Here is a 17,050-nt window from a genome sequence, read left to right as displayed (position 1 = left end):
TGAGTTTTGCTCTCCAAATCTAATCTGACTCCCAAACTTACATGGAGCCCTACTGGTGAGCAGGTTGTCTAAGATGCTACTATCAACCCCTGCACTGACTGAAGCCACCACCACCAGGCAGCCACAGGGGGCAGAGCACCCGCGACAGCAACATCGTTGCCAGTCGTTATTACCAACCTTTATTCAGGTGAGGATGTGAAGCTCAGAGATGAAGGGGCTGTGACCAAGGTCACACACCAATAAAGGACAGAAACGGGATGTGAGCAGACCTCTCTAGTTTCAGAACCCAACTCAGTCACCACAAAACAATGAAAAACATGGTGCCATGGGAATTTTTTTTATTATAGTTTAGTTGATTTACAGTGTGTGTCGATTTCTGCTGTACAGCACAGTGACCCAGCCACACATGTATATACATTCCTTTTCTTATACCATCTTGCATTATGCTCAACCCCAAGAGACTGGACCTAGTTCCCTGTGCTGTACAGGCAGAATGAATGCAATGGCTGTGACCTAATCCAATACTTCATGCTTAGCTTTGGACCTTCCTTTCTTAATAGAATTTAGTTTCTAGATTCAGATAATATTCAAATACAATGAAAAAAAAAAAAAACTACACTAGCTATAGCTTGCTCCTGGAGTTTCCCTCCAAATTTACATGTGTTCAGGGTGTCAAGAACCTAATATATTCTGTTCCCCATGGGAAGAAGATGGACACAGGAGAGATGTAGCTGGTTGAAAGGGTCAAAGCCCACTTCTCCTGTCATTTAACCCTCTGCTGCCTTGGCATGAATAATGCTTACAGAAGGCTTGCTGGCAGCCCAGGTTTCTGTTTTAAAGCAGGAAAGCGTATACTGCAAACTGAAAACATGTTCTTCTCCAAAATGGGTAGAAGAGGATGACATTTAAACTAATCTACAATCTGGACCTCAGATCTATCCAAACTCACCACAGATTTCTCCCTGGGGGGATCCTCTGTTCACCCGTGGTCTCCCCAAATACATATGCAGATCTCTGCAGCTACATCACAGGTTGCAAAATGGTGGCCCAACTGTCAAACCCCACCTGCAGATATGCTTTGTTTTATCTGTGTGTTTTGCAGGGTTTTTTTTGTTGTTGTTTTTTTTTTTTTGAGCCAACATTTAAAAATCAAGAATTTCATATAATTCATATTCTGGCATTTCTGGAAAAAACTCACAATCTGGCAACACTGTTTCATCCCCACATGGCAGCAACGAGTCTGGAGGTGCAATGGGGTGTCGCCTTTTGGATGAAGGTCATGCCCTTCCCGGCACAGTCCCTTGTCACCCCCTGCGTCTCTGGCTCTGAGGCTGTGTCAACTCCGTTTATTATCAAACTTGCTGCATTGTTTTTCTCATGGCAATGAAACATCTCTCTGTCCCCACATCTTTCAAAAGTGGAGAAATGAAAGACAAAGGGAACAACATACTTCAAGGAACAGGAGAGGATGCATATCTGTGGAGACGAGAAAACTGCATATGCCAATAACCAGGCCAAGTCCACCGATCTCTGTCGCCTGCCAGCACTAGTGTTACCTGTTCAGGAATCCATTTGGGTTTGTTGTTCTTGATCTCTTTGTTGCGTATTGTGCTTCCCTTCCCTGGAGTCCCCTGACTTCCCTCCATCAATTTCTGTCTTTTCCCAGAGATCTACAGGCTATGGCCATATGGATGGTTCTCGTTTCGATGCTGACGACTCTTTGTTGGCACTAAATACTTAACGTGAATCACAGGCAATCTGAACACAGCAGAGCATCCACCTTCAGGATCTAAGTGGCCCTAGATGACAATGACCTGAGTTTAGAGGCCACAGGGCTCTTGGAGAGGGGAGCTCTTCGCTCCGAGAACGCTTGACACTGATGCGGAGTGAGGGGAGATTTCACCCCCGCATCAATTATTTACTGATGGCCTCCTTGGGGCCAGGCACTGCGCTGAGGCCAGGCGAGGAGGGTCTCTGCCTTCATGGCATTTGTGTGGGCAAGCGTGCAGCAAACATCCTGCCAACTTATTCTCTAGGGAAGGAGGCAGATGGTCAACCTCTGCTGTTCCAAGGTCACTGGCTTCCAAAGCCTCTCTTTGGGGTGCTGAAGGCTATGAGTGTGTGGTTTGGAGAAGCCAAAAGCAGAGGTCCTGATTGACTCGGCTGTCTATCCCTTTACTCATTGGTGAGTCCCCTGGCACCTCTGCCATTTGTTATGGTTACCTTCCAATGTCTCATGGAGTTTCAAGGCATTGCTAAGCTCTGTATGGTGTTTCCACTGCTAGCAGCTCTAATTTTTCCACTCCCTTCAGTTCTCTGGCATTTCAAGGCTCCATGGGCTATGAGAGCACGTGACCAAAGTAGTAATTCTTCCATCACTTCTTTTGCCTTTCTCAATGACCTTAATAATTGTCAGTTATCTTTTATATCATGCCTAGCTAGAAGAGAAAACTTCCTAGGGGGCTGAGAACATGTCTTATTTCCTTTTGTCTTGCCCTGAACAAAGTCACTTGGACACAGAACCCTGACAAAACACATGGGGTTTGATATAAATGATCGAGGAGGGGAAAAACGCCTCTGCGAATCGGGTACACATTAAAAGTAAAGATAGACATTCACATCAAGGCAGAGTTTTTTGGCATGTATACAATCTCGGAATTTTGAGAGATGTGACAGCACTGGTTTATTATTCATTTCTAATCTATTAAATATAAAAGGTGAAATTTTTTTTTTGTCTTTTGTTGTTGTTGTTGTTTTTGTTGCTATTTCTTGGGCCGCTCCCGAGGCATATGGAGGTTCCCAGGCCAGGGGTTGAATCGGAGCTGTAGCCACAGGCCTAAGTCAGAGCCACAGCAACGCGGGATCCGAGCCGCGTCTGCAACCTACTCCACAGCTCACGGCAATGCCAGATCGTTAACCCACTGAGCAAGGGCAGGGACCGAACCCGCAACCTCATGGTTCCTAGGTTAACCACTGCGCCACGACGGGAACTCCCTAAAAGGTGAAATTTTTAAAGTTTGGAGCAGTAAATAGTACATTTCTTCCTCTACACAACTCTCAAAAGCTTCCCTAAAACTAAATATGCAACTAAGCATTTTCCACAATTATTCCAGCCTTATATTTTAAATATCTTTTCCATACACAGTATGCTTACATGAAAAGAAGCAGAAAAAAATGATGTACTATGGATTAGTCTATCTTCTCCAAAAGAAGCCTGATTTACCCATTCCTCAGCCTATCCTCCTCGTACTCCAAGGACAACAGAATCTTGAAGAAAAAAACAAAAATAACTGTGTTTATACTCAACATCTTTGTAGATAGTGAGCTCAATAATTTCCTACACTTTTCTAATCTCACAAAGTACTTTCATGTATTCCTAGAGATTAGCCAGTCCAACTGTACCCAGAGAAGGGAAAAAATTCTGATTTTATAAAAGAGAGATTATGAATAAAGACAGGCTGCCCTTAAAAGGTGATAAATTTAACATGTCATAAGGCTATATAGAGCTAGAGTTTCCAATTTTGTTCTGTAAGTAATATTAATGCAAGTAAATACGTTGAGTTTTCTCCCAAAAGCACTCTCTCTAATTTCTACAGGGTTAAATCACTGTACCTATGTTAAGTGCCCATGTGACATCAATCATTTTCCAACTTGGTGCATCAGAATAAATGCAAAAGATTAAGAAATTTCTCTCTACAATGTCATCTTTTAATTGGTTTTTTAAAAGTGAAAAAAAAAAAGATGGTATTTTGTTTCAAGTTTAAAATTATGACCATCACTTCAGAAAAATGACCCATGGAAATGCGTAACCACTTGATTCAGTGGCGCTTAATGCCATAAAAATGTACTTGTTCTGGATAAATTATTAAATTTTCAGTGATTTTTTTTTTTTTTTACTGCTCAGTATCAGGGAAGCCCAAGTTGTGGTGTTTTAATCCTTGCAATTCCTCCTAATAACCACTGACAAAATGATTTAAAAACGAACAGAATCATCCATGGATCCACACACAGCACAGTCCTGCTCTCCTTCAAACCTCCTTTATACACAATTATAGGAAGTGAGGAGCACAAAACACATGCGTGTGTAATTACATTTGCAAAAAAAAAAAAAAAAAAAAAAACCTCAAACAGCTGTGGAGACAGCAAAGATTAGAATCTGATAGTGGCTTAGAATAATGAAGAAAGGGATTGTCAGGGTTCAACTACAGAGCTGATGAAAGATAGAAAACCTGCTCTTCAAAATCCTTAATCTGCACTACTTTAAATGCAAAATTAAAACATCAGATACTGTAAAAATTAAAAACAGTAAATGCGATGACTAAATTGGACTATTTTAAAACATACTAAACCTGCGTTTCATTGATAATAAACTAGAAATGTGGACAATATTTACATAAAATATCTTCAGGTCATTTAAATTCTTCTAAAAATCTTAGAAAGTAACTGAAACTTGGTTACCTCTAGTTTCTAGGTAGTATTTATTTTTTAACATCATATTTACACCATTTATAAAAGTTTAGAATCCTTTATGAAGGCTTGAATAACAACTGTAATTTTAAAGTGATCATAAAAATAATTTTAAAGTAGTTTCCTTTTAAATACTTTCAATTTAATATTTTAAAACAGAAAATATTCTTTAGATTCATGTACCTTTCACGATGGATGTATACGTATATTTATCTATACATAAAATCTTAAGAGATTAGTAACTCAGAACAGGAATATGACCATTATAAAGTAATCTTTTGAAGTTTATAATGTATGTTTCAATGAATAAGTACAGAAAAACCAGAATTATTTTAGTGGTAATAAATATACTTCCACACTTAATATTTATAACAAACTTTTCTACTTTTTTAAAACTTCCGGAAGCTATTAGGCTCAGAAATAAGAACCTATTTATTAAGGTAAAGTAATAGTCTGTAATAAATTGTGCTTTTGTGTGGCATCACTTGTGTTTTACAATTAAAATGTCTTAATTACCCAATATTTGATATTTGACTCTTGAACAGGAATTCGTCTTCTCTTTGACTGACACTAAGTAAAAAACTGATACAAATAGTATTAGTTATCCATCCTGACCACTCAATTTTCATTATTTTTATTTGACCACAAAAGTCACCTTTGAACATGACACGCTTCTCTCACAATTCTCTTCAGAATTGTTCATTCTAAATGAGAATGTAGTGAAATAATAACCCTTTGGAAAAAAAATCTCTGACCAAAACATATTCAGTTTTTACATACATGTTCAGAGAAAATTAACTAACCTTCATAATATGTGATCGCTTTGTTTTCACGTGCTTTTCTCTTTTTCTCAAGTTGCTCTTGCTATTATGAAGATGGAGAAAGCTTACAAAGAACTTCAATCAGGCCACAAACCCTGCAAACTTCACTGAGTAGGCAAACCACTTAAAGGACGGGGAACTGGCAATAAACAGTTCACTGGTCATCTGGTACAAGGGAAAAGCACCCTCCAAAACTTTTCTGCCTTCATTATCTTGCATCAAATTATGAACCTCTAGATTTTAAGGACTGAATCTATTAATGCCTAAAATATATATTTAGACGACAAGTCTATATAAATACGAGATTTAGGGAAGGAACCAATTAACTTTTCAGGGAAATGAAATGATGGCCCAGCCAGTCTAGTGCTACTTGATAAAACTATTGTATAATAGATTTGGGGATCACAGAATTAGGGGAGAATGTATAATCCTTCATCAAAGAGTGGCAGCTTATCCACAAAGCTTCCTCTTCCTGATGGGGTATTCTTTTAAAAGTAATAACGAGGACTTAAAAACTATGTAACACTCTTCCACCAAAATTAGCCATTTATGCCAATGCTTCTTAATCCTAAAAGAAGCAGAACCTCACCCAGAAAGCATTGAGATACTTCCCTCTGGAAAAGAAAAAAAAAAAATCATAAAGTGCACTAATAATTTACATCTATTCCTAACTCAAAAGCTTATATTCCAGGCTTAAAATTAAGTAAGAAATATCCTAGAAAGAATGACTTAAAGAAAAAGCAAAACCAAAATAATAAAAAATAAAACAGTCCTTAGAAGGCTAACACTAATAACAATATCCAAGACTGAGAATTGCCAATACTTTGCCTTTTTTTCAACATTTAAAATTTCCAAAGTGAATTATAGCCTTTTCAAAGCCCAAGTGGTAATTACACGACCAATTCATAGACCTTAAATGTAATAAATAAATATATAATATGTGATACATTAATGGTTTCAGTAACTCACATTACCCTTTGCTGATAGCTAAATAAAAATTCACCCAACTTGATATAGTTACAATTCCTATCTGCAGTACAACACAGTTTTTTAAAAGATACTTTTATCAGATGATGTGAGAAGAATTAATTGACAGCATCTTACAAAACAAGCACTTCACAGCTCTAGTTTGTCAAAGATACCAAACACCTGCATGGTAGAGTGAAACTATTTTATTGGAAGGTGCAGATTTTATGTAAAACTTGAAGAAAAAGAGGTTAGATTTCTGTACTGGCTATACTGACTCAAGGTAGAACCCAACTTGCTAATGTCATACTTAAACAAAGTATAAGACAATATGAATTTTAGTAAGATAACTTTAAAGCAGCATATCAGTAAATGATGTACCTTAAAATGTAACATTTATTTTACAAATGCAATCATGCCGCACACGATATAAGGATGAAAACATAAATACACTTCTCATTTTTGTAAAAAGTAACTTTTTGGTTAACTGTGTGGATATTTTTGTAAAAAGAAACTTTTTGGCTGTGTGGATAGTGTCTACACAAGTATTAATATTCTCTAAATGTCTAGATTATGTAAAAGGGAGTATTCATTAAATCAAAGCGTTTTTATGATTATCTACTTGTCTTTAGTCCTTTCAGGTTTCTTAAAAAGTTTAGCCTGGAATTAGTGATTTGATCACTAATATTTTGAAATTTCTTAATTATAGACTGTAGAACATAATAAACATACAAACACAAATCTGAAGTTCTGATTAGTGGAAACATATAAAAGATAAAAGCCGTAAGTGTAAGGTGCAAATATATCTGCGTGTATATATACATACATAGATACACACACATATATATTAGTAAAACAATATGAGAATTCAAAAATATAAAATGAGGACTTTTCTGTTTGAAGCTGCATTTTAAACTACAATTATTGCCCTTGAAATCTTCAAATGAAAAAAATTTTAAAATAAATTTAATTTGAATATTTCATCCTTTGCAAGGATATCTTTGTCTTGAAAGTTATAACACTATGCATAAACTATAGCACATAATATGATATGAATTAAAACCACAGAGAAAATTATATCTTCTTTAAAACGCAGGATAGCAAATATTAAAGAAGTATTTTATCATTAGCAAAGCATTGATTCAAAAATCCCTGCCACAAATGTAATTTTTAAATCAGTATCAAAGAAAAAGGATTTTATTGGCAAATTGACACTGTTTACAAAATTTTTGATGCCAGAGTCTTCTCATTCAGAGATTGTACATTCTAGGGCAAAAGTAATCACGAAGTTTGCTCTATTTAATTGTTTAGTCACAGGAAAAATAGAATATTCATATTTAGCAGAAAAAGTTGTACAGAAGCATAAAAATCACTCAAAGTGAGGATTCAATTCTAGTCTGACAGGTACACCTTACCTATGGGTCATAACTTTTGTTTTTGATTAAATTAAAATTTAAGTGTTAAATATGCTAGCGGCTCCACGGGAGAAAGACAATTGGAAATTAAAGTAGAAATATACACTTAGAAATATATCGTAGAAGAAAAATATCTGTTCTGTTTTAATTTGAAGGCTAATATCGGGCAAGAAGTAGTTCACCTCAAACTTCACCTCTTTCTGAACCCAAATTTCATCAACAGCTTTGTAAGGCAACAAATATTTTCTTTCTTCTGAGAAGGTATGACTATTTTCAAAAGTGTTCTAATTCATTAGAAATGTTTCTTAAAGTATTAGTGAACATGAAAAGGGTTAACATTTCAGATACACTGATTACATCAAATCATTTTCCAACTATTATTGATGCTTTCATAAAATCCAGCCATATCTCTGTAAGAATGCCTTACATTTTTGACAATCAAGTGACAAAATATGATTGTTTATATTACAGTTTTCACTCCTTTATTAGAGTCATTTTTCTGTATTTATTTAAATTACTATATTAGTTATTATTTGCAGTATTTTCTTGCCTACTTTTATTATTCTCATTATAAGAAATGTAAGTGAAAAAGTTTACATTTCAAAGATTCACTTAACTTTTGCTTATAAACATAGAGAAATGTAATAATGCTGTTCGAAATACTTTTTTTTGTTCTTCAGAGAACAACAAAAAAAAGTCACAGATTTGTTCTCCTAGAACTATAGGACTGACAGCTTTCTTTAGCTGGAAGTTATTATAAATTCTGAAGAAATAAAATTTACATCTGTCTTCTCCTGGTTTTCATAATTATTTTAAACGACAACCCCTGTGCCAGCTTTTTTCAAAGAGCTATTTAAAAGAACCAATCCCTTGCCAATTTCTCCCACCTCCATGTTGACAAATTCCAAATTCTCTGATAAAAGTAATAACATACATGTTCCACTTTAAAAGAGCATTTGGTAGACAAAGAATAAACAATAAGTATACTTTTCAATAGGTTCACGATCATAATTACCTAAATAAACACATCCCAACATTAGCACAGTTGCATGTGAGTCATGCAAACCCAGTAAAATACTTCATGCATTTCTCATCGTAAATTAATTAATTTCAATCTTGTCCTGTCCCTCTCTTCATAACATACCTTCCAGCATGAGGTCCAAGTACATGAGCTCACTTAAGATAGCTCTCCAGGACAGAAGCCAAATGCTGAACACAGTGTGGGTGCTGGACTTGCTTGTGAAGAAGGAAGGACCTCTTCTTTGGAAACGCCCCTGTTATCAAAAAGACACCTCACCTCCTCACACTCATAGGGGGTCCTCAATCCTAATCATCAAAGATTCGCCGAGCTTAACTCGAAATAATCCATTCTAATAAAAGAATGGCTTTTCTTTCTTTCTTTGGGAAGCAGGAACCACAAATTCACATCATCCCACTATTCAGAGGTGCTTCAGAATCTGACTAAAAGAAGACAGTCGTCACCACACTGTTATTTCTTTCTAAATTATGGCAATCTAAAGAGGAATTATCACAACAATTCCGGCAGGTTCTGATCACCACAGAAATGACAGAATGACTAAAAAAAATTTATGAGCCTTATCTTCAGAGATAAGTGACCTTGTACATTACCTCCCAAAGGATCCTTTAAAATAATCAGTGTTTTTTAATGTCCCCCTATAAAATGGATCATTATAAAATTATAAGGTGGTGTTTAGTCCTATGCACAAAGAAAGTATACTTATAAGACAGAGCTGTCAATATGTTTCCTTTATCCCATCAAGATAATGAATCACATACAATATTTAGAATTTCTTGGATGAATTTTAAAAAACATGAAATTCATAGTCTCATGCAGGGATCTAAAATGCCTATACTTAAAAATGAAAAAAAATGTAAGTTAATTTTCTCTGTACTTACCCAATTAACTTAAATGACCAGAAATGCCCTTTATAGACTGTTTTTCCTGTCAAAGGCATTGCTACACCCAGAAAATGCTCAAAGAACCACTACTCTTTGTAAAAGGTATTCATATTCACATTGCCTCATATCTCTCTCCCCCACTTTTTTCCCCTCTCCTCTCTCTCTCCCCTTCCATCCTTCTCTCTCTCTCTCTGGTCTTGCTCTGTATCTCTTTTTGCTTTTGAGGCTGAGACTCAGTAGACCCAGTTATACAGTTATTATTATGAAATAATATGATGTTTATTATTGAGTAATATGGTTCCCCTCCCCCAGAAAGCTGAATCACATCAGCCCCACTCCTCCCCCAAAGTCTCTGACAGAAGTAAAAAGTATTCCACAACACTTCAAAGCACTTTGTCAACAAACATTATCCCAGGCTAACTTGTATATAATTGAACATGAAAACGCAAGTGTGAATACATGCACTTGTCTCTCTCCATTTTCGAAAGGGATGTTCTCTGTGTTGCGTGCCCCAGTGTAAACCAGAGGACAGCAAATGTGGGCAAGGTGACTTCTACAGTGCCACATCTCCATAAGTGGTTATCACTTGTAATCTACGATCAAGAATGCAATCACAGTTTGATAATATGATACACTCCGTTCTGTACATGTTCCTGATGGCATCAGAACCATCTATTAGCTCACCTGAAATCATGGAACTCAGTTAAGACTGCCACCTATCACAGACTCATTTGAAAAATCAGTACTAGCCCTTCCAAGAGCAAGAGTATCAACAGGACACTAACGTCTCATCATCATCTTCTTCATCATCATAATTATGATATCTGATATGGTTTCAAGTATTCCATGACTTATGAAAACATTCTATTATACCGAATTTGTACAGTGACTTAAAGACGCAAGATGTAGGTTTAGGTAGATGCTCTCTTTTATGAGACTACTATGTAACTGTTCTAATCAGTCAGTCCTCTGAGTTACTGAATCAAAATCATAAAACATTTTCATCAAAATTCTTTTAAATGAGTGAATCCCATTGTAGTTGTGATAAATGAAATGTCTCTATATGTTAGAATCCGTTTCTGTATTTTGATTGTTTATATTCTAAGGGCTAGCTCAAATACGACTTTGAAAATGGCTTTTTAAGTGCATTATTTTACTGTTAAAACTGCTTTAAATGAATGATTTTAATTGGAAAAACACTGATCCCATGTAAATAATCTATCAGTACAGAGAAGAAAATGAAAATCCAATAAACATATTTCCTACCAAATCTGTTTTTCCTGAAAGCAAAGAACAATGTCACCATGGAACTTCACAGTCACATCTTTATTTAAAGATCTTGTGGCTATATCAGAATACTTATCTATATTAATCTCAGAGTCTATGCTTTTAATATTTTTATTTTATTGAGACCATAAGCATGTATCACAGTAAGTGATGCAATATGGACCAAAGCCCAAGAAAATCTTAACATGATCTTTCAGAAAAGAAGAAAAAGCTGATAAAGCTGAGGACAGCTGGACACAACTAAGAAACAAATGCAAATATCACAGTAGGGACAATACTTTTCCCCATCTTTCCAGGTTTCCAAAGAGGATAAAGAATTACCTCCACATGCATTACCTTTCATTGTCAGGATTATACCTACCACCTTGTGAAATAAGTTCTAACACATGTGCAAATGTAGGTCTATAATTCTAAGAAATCCTTGAAAAGCTCAACAAGAATGTTGATAATAAACAGAAAATGAAATAGGCTAAATGTATAATGTTTCCAATTTATAACTCAAAAGACCATCAAACCTTTTGATGAGTAAGAAAATATACCTTAAAGCATGTTGTGTGTGTGGGGGGGGATGTTTTAGTTGAAAATGTATTAATGAATTGCTTCTTCATGCTTTATATAGTTCTCAGAGAAAGTTCATATTAGGTCCCCCCAAAGGATGTTTTAATTATGAGAAGCAATATTTTGAAACTCAGACAAGCCATCACACTTGTTTGGAAACAAATGACTCCTCAAGATGTAGAAGTATTACTATCAATCACCAACAAGTTAATTCTACATAATAAGGCAAGTTTGGATGCAAACTGATCCATTGTGGAATGCTGGATCTAAAATTGATTACAATAGCACTCAAAATGAATGCAGCCCTCCAAACCACTTCTTTGCCCAGAAACATTAATCTCAATTAGAAGGAGGGCTTCATAATGGTAATGCTTGGTATAAAAAAGTATGAAATAAATCAGTTTTTATAAGACACAACAATTAATCAGTTTTGAAACTCAGACTTTTTTTTTTTTTGTTACTCACAGAATGTCCATCAGGACTCTTAAAACAGCCCTTATCTCCAAATTCAGGTTTGAAATGAGTCCTACAAGAAGCTTCCATGACATAATTTTTAAGATTCAGTTGTTTAAACTTTTAAGTAGCACTGCATTATTGTATCAGCTTTTCAGTACACTTTTTTATTCTGAATGCATGTTAAATTCTTCTCCAGACTCTCATTTTGCTTTAGAAAACAAAAAGAACTTTAACTGAAAATCCAAAAGGGTTATATAATTGATTATGGGTCACAGTAAAAGTTTGATAGTAAATTACTATATTCTTTCCTGACATTCTCCATCTAAGTGAAGAAAGTATGTCTTAAAAGTCAAAAAGGATATTTGACTATCAAATAAAACACGGGTAGATAAGCAACACATAATTGATCATGTTTAACAAGTTTTATAGCACGTCTTCAAGACAAGGGCAGACAATTCATTAATGCTATTGAAGACATTGATTCATACAAGAGTAATACCATGATGACATTCTTCAGCCACCCAGAAATAAAATTTTTAAAGGGAGAAAAAGAGTTGAATAGAAAGGAGGTAAATGTATACATTAAAATAACCAATGTTGATAAACTAATCAAGCTGTCTTTATGGTGGTTTTCATCAGACTATGAGCATCCCCAGGACTTATTTCCTAGTACTGTTGTAGAAAGGATAAACTTCAGCATTTCCAAACATATTTTCACATCTATTGCAAAAATATCATTTTTGGTACTTCCAGCTCAAAGTTGATCAGGTATTTCTGATAGCTCATTCCACTGGCGATGTCCGGCTAACATTTGTGTCCAGTTTCCTATTTCCTCAACTCGTTACAAAGAGAATAATTACTCTCGGCTTTCCGAAGCAAAGATAAGAAACATTAGATTGAATTTGCTAACTGGATTATGATTGTTTAGCTAGGTTTACTTTTGGAATAAATTACAAACTTTTCACTTTATTTAGGTGCTTTCTTCTATTCAAAGATAAGCATCCTTATCTTTCTTTGTCTTCACCCTAATAAAGCAGATTGCCTTTTCTAATCAAAAGACTCATGACACACCTACAAGATCATAGAAAGAAAAGTCTCTATAATTTACCTAAAACATGTGTCTCTAGAAAATAAACACAGCCATGCAAAATGACTCAATTTGGAAAAATAAGTAGTCACATTCTACTAAAAAATTATCTGCTTTAATTTAAATAACTAAGCAATCCTCATTAAGGTTGATGTTCTCTATCCATGGGTTGCTAATATTAATGCCATTGGCTCAGAATACTAACATATTTTCCAAATACATAAGCACTGCTATAGTTACTAGTATATAAATACATTTTTCATTACAATTGTGTAGATATGTAAAATATATCTGTCTTACTCAAAGGAACTAGTTTCCCTCATAATATATATCCTTTTAAAAAAATTATCCAAAAATATATCTACTACTGGCAAAAACAGCACCTTTGAGTAAGAGGAATATTAAAATTCATGCCAGAAAAAAATTAAAGATTGTTAAGGAAAATGCAACAGGAAGAGAGATACATATAATCCTGAAATGCACAATGGAATAACTAAACTGTTTATAAACCCCCCTCTTTAAAAAATTTTGGAATAGTTTGTGAATGTCATGACATTTTTAAGTGGGATTAGCAAGTCTTATTACTGAACTAACCTCTCACTCAGAGCAAGTATTAAATATTTGCTCTGTGTTTAGAATCACAAATCGAAGTTTCAAGGCTCTTAAAAGAATTGCACGTACTAAGAAATACAAGCCAGAAGTTTTGGATAATTAAGAATCTATTAAGACATGCACAAAGCAAGACTGTTGGTGTATCTGTAAAATCTTCCGTTTCAACTGAAATATTAAAATCGATAATGAATTTTAAGTATGCAGTTACTCTTAATTCTAAATTCTCTTCTTAATATATCAGAAAGACTACAAGTACTCCTCCAGGTAGGCAACTGGGAGATGGGAAGGGTGTGGGCATCACATTTGGAAAAAAAAAAAAAAATCACAAAAGGAATCAAATCACCAAGTTCTGTTCAGTTGCAAGACCATCTTTGGGGGTTCTTTTCCAAGCTTTCCAAAGATGCCAGTCCTGTCTTTTTTTTTTTTTTTCTTCAAACAACAGAAGGGAAAGGTAATGCCTAAACATATTTCTATTTCGAGTGAAAAGACCACCCAGTGGATTCTGCCAGAGCCTGCAAATGTTTGACAAATACATTGTCACAAGATAAGAAATAGAGTATTATTTAGAGACAGTTCTGTTCTCCGTGTCTCAGCTGTCTAGACCTCTGTAAAAACTGTTTGGACAGCGCTCGCTCTTTCACTTCCATTGCACTTACCCAAAAGTACCTGGAAACTTTACTGGAGCTTTAAATTATAATGACTTCAGAAAACAAAAGTATTTGCAGAATTACTCCTTAACCTTCCTCTGCAATAAGAATTAGTAGTAGGCAGGTTACCGTTACAACCACCTTAAACTTGCAGTAAAGAATGGAATTCAAACTGCATAATAAGGTGTTCAGTAGAGATCGGACGAATCCACCTCCACCTAAAATATTTTGAAGCTTTTCTTAATCGGTTGTAAAACACGAAGCGAACTTAGACTGAGTTGCAGACTCATAAACCGAAATTGTTTAAATGCCCGGTTCGGGATATTTGCTAGCTTCCAGCCTCATCCCGAGTTGCCAGCTCAAGTTTCAGTCGAGATCCACCACTCCCCACACCGCCCCAGTCCTTTTCTGCCTTCGCTGCTTCCCAACTTGGCTCCCCGTAGTTGGAGAAGCCTCGTTCCCACTTCTCCGGAAAAGTGGTGACATCCCAGGGTTCCCCGCTCGCTGGAAGCCCCACAGGATCTTGTGAGACTCCTACTCAGAGAACGCAGCGCCCCACCACAAATCTGGGGAGCATCCCGACCGGAGCGAGGAGGGCTGGACTCCCTGCCCCCACCGAGTGCCCAGGCTGAGCTGCCTTTCTCGGGGAACCCGGGGCTCCCAGGAACCGAGGCGCGGCGCCCAGCTCCTCGAGCGAGAGGCACCAGCGAAGTTTCCACCTGAGCCAGCAGCCCGAGGTGTCAGACGCGAGGGAGGGGCGGGGATGGGGAGGCCCGGAACCCGGAGGCCGGACCGAAGAGCCTGCCGGCGGAGGAGATGCTCGCGGGCCACTGGGGCTGGACAACTCGCCGCGCCTCCCAGAGCAGCTCGGGGAACTGCGCCGCCGGCCCAGCTAGCTCCCGAACACCCGCCCTCCCTCGCTCCCGCTCCAGCGCCACGGCCCGGGCACTAGGACCCCCGAAAGGAAGGAGGGCGCGCCGGCGGCGGCGCCGCACTTACCACGCTCGGCTCGCCGCGCCGCCCGCTAGCTCCCCGGCCGCCGCCGCCGCGTCCACCCGAGCAGCGCGCACACACGGCGCTCCGCCAAATTCAAAGGAGCCGGGCGCGGGGGAGGGGGCCCCGCCGGGGGAGCGAAGTGTGGGAAGGGGGAGGGTGCGGGGAGGGGAGCTCGGCAAGTGTTACAACTTCCTTCCCTGCCCACCGCCCGGCCGCGGCGGGCTAGGGACGCGGCGAGGGAGGGAAGCGCGCGCGGAGCGCCAATGAGTTCACTTTCTTTTTCTCCCCCGCGCTCTCCCCCTCTCCCTTCCCGCCGGCTCCCTCCAGCCTCCTCCTCGGCCGGCAAGGCCCGGCCGGAGTTTTCGGTCCTCGGCCAGGCAGCCGGAGGATGGAGGCGGCGAGGGAGGAGGAAGAGGAAGAGGGAAAGGTGAGGAGGCGAGTAGGGCGCCTGGCCAGGGAGCAGCATCCAGGACCTTAATGGTGTGACGTGGGGGACGCGCCGGGCCAAGACTGCCCAAGCCCAGGCGCGTACACGTGTCCGTGTGTGTGCGAGAGAGTGTGAGATAGAGAGCAGAGGAGAGGAGCCTACCATGCGCTTCCCCCGTGCTGATCGCGGGAGAGCCCAATCACGGGGCGAGCTGGACTCGGCTGTGATCATTTATAATCCCGGACTCCTCCGCGCCGCCACTTGTCAAGATGACAGGTACTTTATTTATTTTTCTTCTTTATTCAAAAGAAGAAATTCCCCGTTTACTGCCTTTTTCTGTCAAATGGGATTTGCCGGACGGAACCACGTTCGCCGCCCCTCCCTCCTTCCCTCCTCCCGGCCGCGTAGGGTTCGGGAAAGCACCGAGGCTCCCATGCTGTGACCAATCAGGGCATCTACTACCCTGGCCGTGATTTAGGGGTCATCCATGAATAACACTTCACGCTGATGAATGGCTCTTGCCAGCTTTCGGCTGGACTAGGGGTCTGCCTGCCGCTGATTACAAACACTAATGAACTTACAGCGCCCAGTGAAATTCACACGCACCAACAAAGTGCGGGGGTACGTGCTCGGGGTGGCGAGGGGGGGGGGGTGTCCGTCTTTTTCTTCCCGTCGGGGCCCGGAGGAGGAGCGGGGGAGAGGGCGGGTAATTGCTTTGGACCTAAGTGGAAACACTTCTCAGTGTAATCAAACCTCTAACCTTCTTCGAAAACTACTTTTCTTGATCTTCCATAGGGTGGGCATTTCAGGTCAGCTGAGTCACCCGAAGAGGTGGGAGTGCAAGACACTGCCGGGAAGATGGATTTCAAGGCAGAAGGGTGTAATTAAGGATTTCCACCCCCTGTAGGCGGCCGGTCCTTTACAGTGTCTCCGAAAATGACCCACGCCTTCCTTTCCAGAGTGTCCTCTCCTCCGAGGCTGAAGAGTGCAAATGACCTTCGGAAGGGGGAGGGGGCTCTAAACACTCGGACTTCCTGGGTAACCCCAGCCGGGCTATTCGTACGCAAGTGTCCGCCCTCGGGTTCAAGCTCTGGGACTTTCAGCAAGTGAGCCCTGGCCAGGAGACAGATTCTGGAGGCCTCCAAAGGCTGCACAGCTCTCATTCTCTCTCTTTTTTTCTCTCTCTCTCGCTCTCCTCAATGCGCCTTCTCCTTCAACACTACCCCTGCCCTGACGTTGTTTGCTGTGGGAGGAAAATAAGTTTACTGCTGTGCACTAGGCACTGTCATTTTCTATTCACTCAAGTTCCCTGGGAAACGCTCACTCCAGGTGTTTCCCCCCCCCCCCACCGCCTGCCCCGTAAAGATACTGACCCAGGGGTAACTTTAAGT

General features: G+C 39.1%; 1 protein-coding gene across 2 annotated transcripts in view; it reads right to left on the bottom strand.

The window, feature by feature from the left end:
- The window catches only part of TENM3 (teneurin transmembrane protein 3), a 706,293-nt gene that overhangs the window by 592,552 nt on the left and 96,691 nt on the right, over positions 1-17,050 (bottom strand). Inside the window, exon 1 of one of the 2 annotated variants that reach the window (XM_047772296.1) lies at positions 15,236-15,747. The exons of the other annotated variant lie outside the window; for it this stretch is intronic. The gene's annotated coding sequence lies outside the window, so the exon portion shown is untranslated. Of the gene's footprint in view, positions 1-15,235; positions 15,748-17,050 lie in introns of those variants that run through there. 2 annotated transcript variants of the gene reach the window in all.

The sequence above is a fragment of the Phacochoerus africanus genome, chromosome 3 (assembly GCF_016906955.1).
Source record: "Phacochoerus africanus isolate WHEZ1 chromosome 3, ROS_Pafr_v1, whole genome shotgun sequence".
NCBI classification, from domain to species: domain Eukaryota; kingdom Metazoa; phylum Chordata; class Mammalia; order Artiodactyla; family Suidae; genus Phacochoerus; species Phacochoerus africanus.
This window is presented reverse-complemented; position numbering and strand designations above follow the sequence as displayed.